Source organism: Emydura macquarii, unplaced genomic scaffold (genome assembly GCF_026122565.2).
Source record: "Emydura macquarii macquarii isolate MOO-44397 ecotype Brisbane River unplaced genomic scaffold, CSIRO-AGI_Emac_v2 contig_3122, whole genome shotgun sequence".
Taxonomy (NCBI): domain Eukaryota; kingdom Metazoa; phylum Chordata; order Testudines; family Chelidae; genus Emydura; species Emydura macquarii.
Genome location: NW_027133259.1, coordinates 2,221,511 through 2,235,519, shown reverse-complemented (window position 1 = coordinate 2,235,519; position 14,009 = coordinate 2,221,511). Strand labels below are relative to the sequence as shown.

The 14,009-nt window shown below is 44.0% G+C and overlaps 1 long non-coding RNA gene across 1 annotated transcript in view; it reads right to left on the bottom strand.

The window, feature by feature from the left end:
* The window catches only part of LOC137141873 (uncharacterized), a 63,200-nt gene extending 53,825 nt beyond the window's left edge, over positions 1–9,375 (bottom strand). The window contains exon 1 of the long non-coding RNA XR_010916754.1: positions 9,176–9,375. This is a non-coding gene — a long non-coding RNA (uncharacterized lncRNA). The remainder of the gene's footprint in view (positions 1–9,175) is intronic.
* Between the last annotated feature and the right edge of the window lie 4,634 nt (positions 9,376–14,009).

The window sequence follows — 14,009 nt, the reverse complement described above, 5'->3', positions numbered from 1 at the left end:
TCCCTTCATCTCTTTATCTCATCTGAGTAAATAATATGGATATTAACGGTACTGTGTAGGAATAGAATAGTATCCCTTTAAAATATTTATTAGCCAACTAGGATTCTCACTCTGTTCTGTGTTGTAGAAGCTGTGGCAGTCTGTATGTAGTTTGGCCTAGCATACTTGTGTATATTTAGTAAATAGTTATTTACTAGTCAGTTAGCTAGTGAGGGGTCTATGTAGGTTGCCCCAATTGAAGACAAGTTGTGGAAGGCTACATTGGTATAGACATCTCCAGTAGAGACCCACAAATTATATTAGTAAGAAGGCTCTTGCAATGACTGTGGATGGAGGATGACCAAGGGGGAAGCCAAAGACTTGGTACATTAACCCGTTACCAGCGCAGTGTAGAGAGACCAATTTTCATGACAGACAGGCATACAATCATGAGTTTTGGCAGAAGACTATAACTGTCACTGACCCCAAATAGGGAAGTGGTGAAGAAGATGATGATGATAGTTATTTGGGATGTACAATTCATGTATGGTTTCTACCTATTATTTATTATTATTATTAAAAGAGGAAAAAAGACACACCAATAACACAACTACCTCGCAGTGTGCCATGAGAATTACTGGTTGTAAAATGCTTTGCAATCATCAGACAGAAAGTGCAAAGCATATCATTAGGAATGTGTGGTGATCAACAGAAGGACTCTCAGTACTTTGCAGAGCCGTTTATAGTTTGTACTAGCTTGCATACACAGATAAGCCAATGAAAAGTGCTCTCACCTTACAAGGCGTTTTAGCTGTGAAATTCTCTTGGGTAAGACTGCTAATTGCAACAAAATGAGCTACCTTCTGTGGGAATTTTGTATTGTGGACATGCCCCAGGGATGTCATTACTCTTAATGATGATATTTCTGTTCAACTTAAAAAACAATTACAAGTCACATTTAGATCATTAAACAATAGACAATGCAGCATTGGGGGGGTTACATTTTAAAAAGTCAACCATTATTTAATATTAAAATCCCACTTATTTAATAAAACCAAAAGAAAACACTTCTGGATTAACTCTCAAAGCTGCTACATTATATTCATAAACCACATTCCATATAGAGTAACATAAGATAAAATGATATCATGTTTATTGTAATAAAAAAGCCTTTCATTCTATTAGTTTTCCTTGCATCTGTTTCTCAAAAAGCAAATTCACTTTTTCCAAAATAGGTCATTTAAATAACTAAGCTATATTTGGGTTGCTGCACAAAAACAGGAAGAATGAGAATATTCAGGGCCCCTGCCCACACACCAATTTGACACTGCTCTAACTGTATTGAAATCACCGAAGTTAGACAGGCCTACAGCTGGATGAACTAATCCTTAAGTAATTAGTTAAAGTGTAAGACACAGTATCAGAAATGTAGGCAGCCTAAGAAAATTACCATGAATGTATTTATTTACTTATTTATTGTGGTAGTGCTTGCAGCCCCATTTTTGCTACACATCACACACACACATACTATGAAAAGACCTGCCCCCAAAGAGTTTACCATCTAATGTTGGGGAACAATTGACTATTAAGGCCCTGAAAGAGACACCTCTGAAAATGCACTGCTGGGAGAGTTACTAATGAAGATTGTTTGTAATGATTCACAAACAGAAGGGCACTCTTTGAGTGAAAAAGTCACTGGAAACCTATGTTTAAAGGAGATAAAGTGAGCATTGACATTTTGAGGTCATGGCACTCCCTAACCCCCAGCTAAATTAAGGGGGAGGATGGTATCCCTATATTGACCTATAGTATTGAAATATACAAATGAAGTGTTGCTAAATGTAAGGTTAAGAGCTATACATTTTAATAATTTTTAATTATGTATAGCAAATGAGTTTAGATGAGACGTCACTTAAGCCAAGGACTTGCTGACCTAACTGTGCTTTTGTCAATTCTTCTCTTACATAGAACTGCTGATCTGCTATAAATGAGGTCATTGCTGAGAGGATAAACTAACATGTTGTGCCGGAACATTGTAGGTAAAAGGCACACAACCTTGTAACAACAACAAAAATCTTCTTTTTACTGGGAAAACCCAGGAGCAGGATGACATGGAACAGAATGACACAGAAATTGTCTAAACAGCAAAAAATATGGGAGCTTCTATATGTGTGATGTATGGGTTACATAAGAAAATGCTTAATGTGCTTAAAGCTGATTGGAGAAAGGTTAAGAAATGTGTACTAAGGAAATGTATTAAAAGACTCAAGTGACCAGGCCCAATCAAGTGAACAAGGTCCAGAAACACTGGACCAGAAGCTGAAGGAGTGTGACTGAAGGACCAGACCAGAGGTGTCAGTGACCATCATGAAGTACAGGAGAACTTCCTGATGCACTAGAATATGGGACTCCTAACTATTCAGTCTCATCTATTTATTGTCTGACATAAATGAGTGTTTGGACACCATAGGTGACCATAATTCTGCCTGAAATTTTAATAAAGACAAAAATTGGTTAAGTCTAAACTAGATGGACTTGTGACTCAGTTCCCCACCTTACGCTCCCAACATTAATAAGAAAATACACCAAAATGATATCAAGTAACAAGTCAAAAGAATAAGGAAAATGCGAAGGCTTGTGTGTCTTTCTTTATATTGACTGTGGTAGTCTGCTTAAAAGAGAGAGCAAAAATGCTTAGTTCAATCAACAGAATATAACTTGCAGAACCACCAATATAACCACATAAGGCATATTGGGCAGCATGCACATCCCTGCTCTATTTGCCTGTAGATATTAGAAAACTTCAAACATGTACTAGAATCCACGGTTTTCTGGCAACTCCACCCACATTGGTTATAAGGCATTTATTCTTGAAAATATTCTATTGGCCAATTATATAAAGAGGATCATGGAAAGGAGGAAACAACCATGACTCCAACAAATATTATTTTTATAAGTCACAATCTGAACCACAAGCTGTCGCATTCATTAATGCAGACAATGCTGAAGATGCAGGTTAATTGGATTGGTCATATCCAAGGACTGGAGACATGACTAGTTAAAATTAGTTTATTGTGAGTGAAAAATGAACCCAACAGACTGAATCCTGGGACCCTAACTGATGCTGTTATTCTTTATTCAAAAGTAGTGATTGGGACTATTCATGAGTGAAATTCACCTCTGTGCAGAGGGTCAGCATAAGACCAACACACCACTTTCTGGAGTCCTATTTTTGAGATGTTAAGTGGGACTACAGTGGTGCACATACCCTCATGCTGGGACTATACCACAAGTGAGGAAGGGCTCGAGGAACGCCTCTAATTGAGGTGAAGGAAACTTCCCAACAGAATGTACCGCTAGCTAGGTAGTACCAGCAGAGCAAGGGGAAACGAGAGCTGTCAGCTGAGCCAGCTGGTCATTATTTATTATCAGTACAAAGGCGCTCCAGTCAGGGACCAGAATCCCAGTGTGCTAGGCTCTGTACAAACACTGTGTGTCCTAGTGAATGAAGGAGTGATGCCGAAGGGGCAGAGCCAGGTTGTAGCTGTTGCGAGGTCTTTTGTGATAATCAGTGATGCGGCTGTCCCCGTGCACCAGCACAATGAGACCACTAGCAAAGGCTGAAGGTAACGAGGATCCCCCACGGCACTGCCCTCGTTCAAGCTGTGCTTCGACGGAGGAAAGAGGCAGAGTTCCCCGTGGGTGCAGAACGGGGTTCCCATTCCTGCCAGCTCCAGGGAGCACACTTCGCACAGCTGCCCCTGGCAGCGCTGGTGGCTCTCTGCATGCGGGGACCTAGGCACGGGCCGTCGTGCCTGGGTCTGTCTGGGGAGTCGGTGCCGTGACCCCCATAAGGAGAGCAGAGCAGAGCAGAGCAGAGCAGAGCAGAGGAGCCAGGCCGGGCTGAGGGGACGGAGTGAGCCGCAGCCTGCTCCGGACGGGCTGGAGGTAAGAGGCGGGCAGTGGAGGGCTCCGCTGGAGACAGACGGCTGGGAGGAAGCTCAGTGACCCGCCACCGCCCCCCGCCCCTCATTCGGTCTGTCTCGCCACTGCCAGGCCCACGGAGAAGCCATCCTCGGCCCCATGCAGCGGGCGGTCAGCGGCGCTGGTGAGACAGGCGATGCGCGGCGGGCACGCCTGAAATCCGGGGATGGGGGGCTGGATCCCCCCATGCAGGGTCGTGCCCGGGGACGTGCCGCTTCCCGTGCAGGCCGGGCCTGTGCCGGGGGCAGGCGGGCAGAGCCGCTGGGGCGAAGGGAAGGGAAGCGAAGGGCAGGGCTGCGCCGGCCGGGGCCGTGGAGCAGACCTGGCCGGCCCGGCCCGGCTCGGCTGTGCTCGGCGCGGCGCTGCTGTCCGAGGTGCTGACGGAGCCCAGGCCGGGCCGCGGGGAGCGGGAGCGGGACCGGCCCTTTCCCGGGCTGGGCGGGCAGAGCCGGGGCCCAGCGTGCGGCGCTGCGGGGCGGGCAGGCGGAGCCGGGGACGGAGGGACCCGGTCCTGCGAGCGGAGCCCGTGCCGCGGCGGAAGCATCCCCCGGCCGGGCAGCCCACGGGCAGGGCTGGGCCGGTCCGGTCCGGTCCCGCCCGCCGCCGGGGGTCACAGCGAGAACCCAGGCTGTCGGACCCTGGAGGGGAACCACCCAGCCGCTCCTTCCTGCCGTGACAGCTCCGGGCCGGGGAGCGGCGGGTGCTAGCGCCCGCCCCGCAGAGCGTCATCCTGCCTCCGGCGACGGCAGACAGACGCACACCGCCCGCCCACCGCAGACTGCCACCGCCGGGCGGCCGAGCGGCCGGAGACATGCTCCGCGCCTCCCGCGGCGCCCGCTGCCTTCCCCGCGCCGCTCTGAGCGCCGGGCGCTGACGGACTGACGGACGCCCGGCCTCCGGCGCCGTGGCTGGCCAGAGGTAGGTGCATTGCTGTTCGCCGGCTGTCGGGCAATGCCGTGACTGGAGGGGCCGCTCCCTCCTCCGGGGTAGACACCAGAGGTTCTTGGCTATTGTTTTCTTGCCTGAGTTTCGCCAGCCTGGCTTTCTCACCTCCCTGGGTTTAAGAGGAGGACCGACTCCCCGGGGCAGGAGTCAGACCGGTTCTCCTCCGAGCAGCCTACAGCTCTGTAGAATAAAGAGCTCTCCAAAACCACCAGCAGGTTTTGAAAACCAGGCCCCTTATTTACGAGCCTAAAGATGGCAGTTCTAGTTAAGCAGAAATGAATTCCATTTCGATGGAGACAATCCTTGTCCTGCCTCCAGCTAAAACTCTTCACTCCAACAGCTGCTTTCCTCCTTGTGTTACTGTTTTGAAAGGTACTTCTGCATCCCTCTGTCCCTGTTCTGTCTGCCGCCTCCCTTGTCTGAAAGGGGCACATTGTCATCTCTTTGCCTGTGATGGGACACTGGAGCTGCTGGGAACAGCCCTGCAGAGCAGGGAGCCTTTGCTTATCTGCAGACAGCAGAGGCGGCAAGTTCCGTTCTGTTGCCTGCAATTCAGTAAATCAAAAACATGTTCCCGAAAAAGTGATGGCAGTAATCTGAATTACCTAGCTGGCTTTTCGCACTGTGAAGGGAATGAGGGTTCCACAGTGCGCGGGGTGAAGGAGGGAAATGGACTGTGCTTGGACAAACCTTTTATGTGGGTAAGGGAAGCTTGGAACAGTACTAATTCTTTCAGGTCATGATTTTTTTTTAAAATGGGTACCCAAAGTCATGCTCTTAAGGCCTAAATAAGCGGCCTGATTTTCAGAATTGCTGGGCACCAAGCAGCTCATACTGAAGTTAATGAGACCTGCTGGGTGCATTTTTTTTTTTTTTTTTTAAATGCAGTCATTTATTTAGGTGCCTAAATATGGCTTAAGAGCCCAGCTTTAGGCTCCCATTTTACATATCTTTCCCTCCAAGGCCTTGAGCAAGTCATTAGACTTTTATGTCTCAGTTTCTCCACTTGAAAACAAGAACCCTATCATTTCCATTCACCATCTATAAAGTAAAAATATGAATAGCTATTCCACAGAGATGTGAGGGGGAGGGATGTAGTCATTATTTGTAAACTATTTTGAATCCTCTGATGGAAGCCCCATAGAACTGCAAAAACTATTATTTTAATTTCCTGATTATTAGAAAAGTTACTTTCAGTAAGATTTTATCATTCATTTATAAAGTGCAGATAAGTTATAATTAAAAAAACAAAAAAACCATAATAATAATAGGACAACCACCAGTCAACATTTTGGCAACAACAATGCAAAAGTTGATGTTAAAGTTAAAGGGGCAAATTTGCTGCCAGTATAAATGGTCAGGGCTCCATTGTCCTCCATAGAATGTCACCCATTTATACCCTCTAAGAAAACATCAGTATTTCACTCTTTCCACATTACAGCATTAGATTGCACAGGATGCATTTTAGAATGTGTTAATATTTGAGCTGGGAGTTCTCACACTACGTCAGATCAGAAGGCCATCCAGTTCAGTTTCATGTCTCCACCCATGGACACTACTAGATGCTTCAACGAAAGATGCAAGAAACCCTTCTGTAGGCAACTATGCAAAATTTCTAAGGAAGTTCTTTAAATCCCCAGACATGGATTTCAAAATCCTCCTCTAGACAAAGCCTTTTTCTTTGTCACTAACTAATGCTCTCTTGGAAACAGTGGGCTTGATTACAATCTCCCTTATACCAATATAACTCCATTGTCTTTAGTGGATATACTCCTGATCTGCACCAGCGTGGGTGAGCTCAGCACTGGGCCCAAATATTGAATAATGTAGGCTTGTTCAGGTTTAGTTATCCATCAATCTTTGGATCTATCTGCTTGATGGTTTTAGGACTGCTTCATTGTATTGTATTATTGTTATTTGCTCTAAAAGCCAGAAAATGAAAGACTCTTCAAAATTGGTTATTTAAAAATGCAAATGCAATTCGGAAACCAGAGAAGGGACCAGCTGAATAATCACTTGGCATATTGTCCTTCATGCAAGTATAGCACAGACACTTGACAGTATTCGTAATATAGAGTCCCATACTTTCCTTCATTGCATGGCACAGAGGACAGTCAAAAGCAGTGCTTGGACATAGCCAGTTTATTCCCTTACGCCAGACCAGCACCTCCCTGAAACTGCTTAGTCTCCAAAATCTCCATTTTTATTTTAGACATAAGTACGTCCTTAGGTGTTATGGTTGCAAAGAAAACCCCAAAAATATGAACATTGGGTATCCAATGCATAGATGAATCTACACAAGACATGGAACGATAGCCCTGAGCGGTGGGAACTGCCCAATTCACCTCAGAGAGGGGATAAGTCATCATCATTACACCTCTGAGTTAAGGGTCACTGTGAGAAAGGAGAAGAAGGATCACAGATCTGCACAATTTGCTACGAGTGACATCTCATTTTGATGCCATAAATAGTGTTTGAGAGACAGTGCCTCCTATTTTTCTCCCCCAGATCAAGAAGGGGTACTGCCCAGAAAGCCTCACTGAACCCATGGACATGTTGAAGCCCTACCGAGGGGGAACCAAGTGGTAGGCCAAATTCTATTTTGAACTAGAGCTGATCGGGTGGGCGGGGGCAGGAAGGGGGAGGGAATGGTCATAACAGTTTCTCAGAAAGAGCTGTTTCAATGAAACTTTTTTTTCCCATGAAATAATATTAATTTCAGTGAAAATTCCTGCAGAGAAAAAAATTTCCAAACCAAAAAAATCATTTTGGAGAGTTAGTGTTGAGGAAAATTTCACAATTTCATTTTGGATTTTGTTATATAGGGTTTTTTCATTTTCTGTTTTTATTATATTGACATTACTTCATATCTAGTTAAATATTCTGTTTTTATTTCACTTTATTTTTAAAATCATTAAGGGCAGCTGCTACTTAGTCCTGACTAAAACATCTTATCTTTTTCTAGACCAAAGTGTCTCATTACAAAATGAACAAAAGAGTCTGACACTGACACAAACATATTATTCACTACTAATGCTACTGACATGTCATGAAATAATGTAAAATCAAAATATAAAAATGACTTGAAATAAAGTTCTAAATGAAGTTTTGAAATTTCTAAACAAAAGTTTTTCAAAACTGAAATTCTTTGGAAATTCCATATTGCAAAAAATGTTGAGAGATACTTGTTGTCATGCCAATCTGGAATAAAGACAAATTTTCACATGCTAAATTTCCCATGAAACAGAAATTTCAAGTTTCAGCCAGCTCTATTTTGAACATCTGCACAATCTACTGTAAGTGGCATCACATTTTGGCAACTCCCATAGATGGTGCTCACTTCGTGGATACCTGCTCAAAGGGCTTGATTCTGATCTCATTTATATCAATATAAATAAGAACGTAAGAACAGCCATACCAATGATCCAGCTAGCCCATTACCCTGTCTTCCACCATTGGCCAATGCAGGTGCTTCAGAAGGAATGCACAGAACAGGTAATCATCAAGTGATCCATCTCCTGTCACCCATTCCCAGCTTCTGCCAAATTGAGGCTAAGGGACACTTCAGAGCATGATTTTGCTTCCCTGCCCATCCTGGCTAATAGCCACTGATGGGCCTGTCCTCCATGAACTGATCTAGTTCTTTGTTTTTAATCCTGTTATAGCTTTGGCCTTTACAACAGTCTCTGGCAAAGAGTTCCAGTAACTCCACTGGTGTTAATGAATTACACTGAGGTGATTAGAAATGGCCCAGGGAGTTTTAGAAGCAATTTACAAAAGGTTTAGAAGCAATTTACAAAAGGTTTCCCCTTTTGAGGGGAGAATAGAATCCATAGTTAGGGGGTTATATTAATTTATCATAAATGTTAATTTGTCAACATTTGTTAACATTTCCTTGAGCAAAACTCCAGCACTCTGCAATCTGTCTGAGTAGCTTCACCTTCACCAGGTGCTGGACTGATGCCAAGAGGCATAGCAGAAAAAAACCAACAGCCACCTCCAGGTCATGGCACAACTGGGCAGCCACTCCACAGAGCCTGCTCCTACACAGTGACTGCAGTAGGCTCCATGGGAGTTTATGTAGCCCCCCCATCCCATGGTGGCTGGAGGTGGAAGATCCTTACAGTGCCAGCCCCTGCCCATGCCACACAGAGCGGACTCTTCCTCAAAAGAGCGGAGCTTTGTGCTGGCGGTGTGCAACCCACACACAGCCCGCCCCATCCTTGTTGGAGAGAACTGCATCTCTTCCACTACACTTTGTACTCACAGAGGTGGGGGGATGATGTATTCTGGTGCTGGGAGGTGTCACAGCTCCTTGGAGTGGTCTTTCTAGGGATCTCAGCTTCTCCTAACTGACTGGCCTTAATCTGGTCTCAATCAGACCAGTCAGTGCACCCTCACCATCAATTAAGCCTGTCAGCCGTTCAATTTTAGGGCTTACACTCACTTAGCGCCTGCCTGAGCAGGGCTATTACCCACCTTTGCACTCTCAGCTGTCCCTGTGCTCTCCCCTTTATAGCAGGTCTTATTTTCTCCGTTACTTGCAGCTGTGGGTGCCTGCCTCCATGCTTGGCAGCTCTAGCAGCTGCGTGGAGGCGTGATCAAGCTGCTTGCTTGTAAAGAGGGGATATGCTCCTCTTCTCCCCTCCCCATCTGTGTTCAGTAGGGGGTTTGTAAACCCCATTACAGAGCCTGGTTCTTCTTATACTGACATCACTTTATACCTCTCTGGCAGTGGAAGGGAATCCGAAAGTGTATGTAAATATGACTTATGGACACGATAAGGCTCCTTTCTCACTGCCAGGACAATAATATAAATCAGAATCAGGCTTCATACATCTACAACAATCTAATACCATCATATAATTAACAATAACAATTGGCAGCACACAGCAGGATCTCTAACCACCCCCTAGTCTCCTATATGTCATTCAGTTAGCACAGGAGGTCCCTTCTGAGAAGAGACGGATGAATAATGGAGTTTTTTGGTTTGAGGGCCAAGCTGAGAAATCAGGGGGAAAATAATCTAGTTCAATTCAAGCTGAAATAATTTTTTTTTAAATATATAAATTTTCTAATAAAAAAACCACAAAAAATATCATTTTGACTGAACTGAAACATTTGGGGGGACTCAAAACTTTTTTTCAGATGTTCTAGGCTGTTTTCCACCCTTTTTGTGTGTGGGTTGTTTTTTTAAAAAAAAAAAATAAACTGGCCAAATTTGAAAACAAAATGTCATTTTGCAATAAAAACGCAAAACAAAACATTTCAACCTTTTCAAAACAATTTTTCAGGGCGTTTTTTTTTTTCTTGGCCAAACCTATTCATTGAATTTGACTCCAATTTGCAACTAGTTTTGGAGCCCTGAAAAATGTATTTTTCAGCAACATTTCTATTTTCCGAAAAAAAATCACCCAGCTCCAGTTCTATTGTCAATATCTCTGATTCTGTTAAAGAAAACGTTCAATAAATGTACTGAGATTGGCCACATTGAAAAAAGAAGCCACCAGCTTTTTTCACAATTTGTAAATATTGGCAATAAAAATCCAGATACTCAGCACATTTGATTAGTTTGAACTTAATTTTGTAAAGCTCCTTCAAGGGCTGGATAACTATATAAATAAGCCATGTGGAGGTCTCATACATCTTATCATGGGGGGGGGCGGTTGGCTATGTTAATAAGTACATATAAGGATGTATTTCATTACAGATGCTTTCTTAGGTGCAATGTAGCCACTCCAGATTTAGAGCCATAGAATTTAAGGCCAGAAGGGATCATCTAGTCTGACCTCCTCTATATTGAAGGCACCAACACTACCCAGAGCCCACACACCAAACCAACAATCAAAACCAGACCAAAGTACCACAGCCCACAGGAGCATAGACTATTATATGCCACAGACAAAGAATAGGAGGGACTGAGGTGAACCAGTGTCACAGGCCCCAGCAATGGCATGAAAATGATTAAGTGAGATACACCCAGATAATCCTGGAACGTGACTCTCACCTGCATGCTGCCGAGGGAAGTGAAGCTCCCCTGCCAGGTCATTGCCAAGCTGACCTGGGGAGAAATTCTTTTTCAACCCAATATATGGCGATCAGTTATACCCTGAACGTGTGAGCAAGAAACAGCCAGCCAAGCACCTCAGAGGCAGAGACTTAGAGAGAGTCTCTATGGTCCTGGCACCTGGATGAGATGCCAAACTTTGAGCTATGTGTGCGCCAAGGACAGGATTTAGAAAACCTAATGCTGCCATCCTTATGAAGTGGGTTATGGGCGTTACTCCAGACAGGCACCAGTGTAACTGAGAGCAAAATTTGACCCCTAGTGTCTTTCACTGGCTCATTTGGGAACATTAAACACAGTTGCATGTCTAGCCAATTACAGACATGAAAGTAAGTTGAACAAGTGGGACTAGATGGGGCTAGATGGCCGGAACAGCCCACAACGTATTTACTAGCTCCACCACTTTCTGTGGCCATTATTGTCTTCTACTGTGCATATCTTTCTGAGACCTTCTGTGCATTACACACTCCTTCCCATTAACTAAGCAACAGAAAATTTGTTTCCACCAATGCCAAGAAGTCTGGAACAATTTGGCAACACTGTATATTTTAGGAGAAAATGCAATTTCTTGTAGCTAACAAACTGAAGGTTGCCATTTGTGGTGTTTGAAAAGCCAATATTTCAAAATCATCCACTTTGGCTATTTGAATACCATAGCACAGCGAGGCAAACACTCATCACAGTCTCAAATGCCAAGATATGAAGGGGGAAAGAAAAAGAAGCCCACTATTCCAGCCTTGAAAGATAGAATGCTTGGTGGAAAAGGTCTTTAAATAATATCACTAATTAACTGAAGGGGGAATCTTCATCAACAACCATCACAATAAACAAGTCAATAAAATCAATGGCTATAGACACTACCATCATCACTTATGTAGTGCTTTCACATCCAACCACCTTATGGCCAGGATTTCCAAAAGTGACAAGTGATTTTGCCCAAATTGAGAAACCTTAAAGGGGCCTGATTTTCAGAAGGTGGGTGCTCACGTTCTGAAAACCTGTGCTTCAGCCGTATAAGGCAGACAGTGGAGCTTAGTGGAGCAAGCCCTCGCTTGGCACTTAGAAGAAGTGGGTTCCATTCCCAGCTGTGTTGGTGAGTGACCTTAGGCACCTCTTTGTGCTAGAGTTTTCCCATCTGTAAAATGGGAATAATAACCCTGACCTCCTTTGTAAAATGCTCTGTGATCTATATAAGAGGTAGGTATTATTGAAGCTAGTTTGTCTCCTGACTATCAGAGGGAAGGAGGTATTGTTATGGGAGCAGAGATAGAAAGTTCCAGTGATTTGTCACAGAGGAGTTGGTAGCAAAACTGGGGATAGAACACAGGAGTATGTGGCTTCGAGGCCTTTGCTTGTACTACTTTGTCCTAGGGTGTAGATGGCCCAAGGGACTCAGATGTAAACATACATATATTGGGAGTGGGATCCTCCTTTCAAGTCCCAAAATAAACTGGAGCAACAACAGGAACAAAAAAAAAGGAGGGATAGTTGTAACAAGCTAATGGCCCAGTGTGTTGGCAGAAGGCCTGCTACATTTGAACACACTAGAGGAATTGTCACTGGGGCCAGAATCTGCTCTCCATTGCTCTAGATTTACAGCACTGTAATTCCAGTGATTTCACTGGGGCTACTGGTCTATGGACTAACCTTTATGTAATTAAGAGCAGAATCTGACCCTGTTATTATCTGCCTTATAAAGCCCCAGTTTTGTAAGTTAAAGTTGCCTGTGGGTAGCCTAAAATTACCCTATAATGTCTGATATTTTCTAATGCATGTGGGGTCCAGTTCTCATTTACATTACAGCCCCTTTGCATTGCTCTGTCTTTAAAGTGAGTGTACATATAGTTTACAGTTTAAGGCCCTTTTATCCTGCCAAAAGAGGTACTCAGAGTTTTGCCCATTGATATGCTGACATTGTTTGTTCATTTGTGCTAGTTCTCCCTCCTTTATTTTCTACGATCAGGTCTTTTAGCAGGTTACCACATGACCTTCTCCACCGCCCAGATCCACGGACACACATACATTCACAGAAAGCGCATGTTCTTATGCACTGCCAGTTGCCTGTTAGGAAGAATTCTGTACCTGGCTAAGACTTTGCTCTTGGGGGCAAGATATGGCAAGAAGCAAAGCCCCTTTTTGCAATGTGATTGATTGTTCTCAGCATGTATATCCCATGGTAACTGGGAGTAAAGAGATAAGATTAATGACAAAGAGAATCTTGAGCTCAGCTTGGGCATTCCCAACTGCTCAGCAGAAAAATCCTGTTTAAGTTGATGCTACAGCGATAGTCCGGTGCAGCAAATATGCCTAACAGTATCATTGGACACAAGATACATATCCATCTTTTATTAGAATTGGTCCATCTCTCCGGCTCAAACTGTGATGGAAAGTTAAGCTGCATTATAATATTTAGCCGCCAGGTGGCAATGTGTGAAGAAGAATCCTGCGCCATGGAGGCAGTCTACATCTTTTTCCACAATACAATTGTTGCTGCTAGTGTCCATTTTGCCCTTATCTCTGTCTGACTAACCTGATATGGTGTCAGAAGAAGACAATAGAAACTGAAGAATAAACCTGATTAGATATTGATGTGTGCACATTTTTGCGTCGCAACTAAACTCCATGAGATGGGGGAAGTGCAGGTTAATTCTGTCTGACGCGGGCTGGGAAGCTGAACATATCTTTAAATCCTTTGCCTTTAGTAAGCCCCAAGAACAATTACGCTGTGGTGCTGAGTAAGTGTGATGAGTATTCTATACCACAGCATAATATGATTTATGAGACAGCATGTTTCTGCCAGCGCGTCCAAAAACCTAGGGAATCTGTGGAATCTTTTGTAAGAGACTTGTATGACATGGCAGAAAACTGATTTTGAAGACAAAAAGGAAGAGCCCATTAGAGAGAGTGGTGATTGGCATTTTTCGATAAGGGGTTGTCAGAGAAACTGCAAATGAAAAGAGATTTAACCCTTCACACCACAGTAGAAATGGCAAGAGAATCAGAGATGATTACAAATCAAAACAGAGACCAGCCG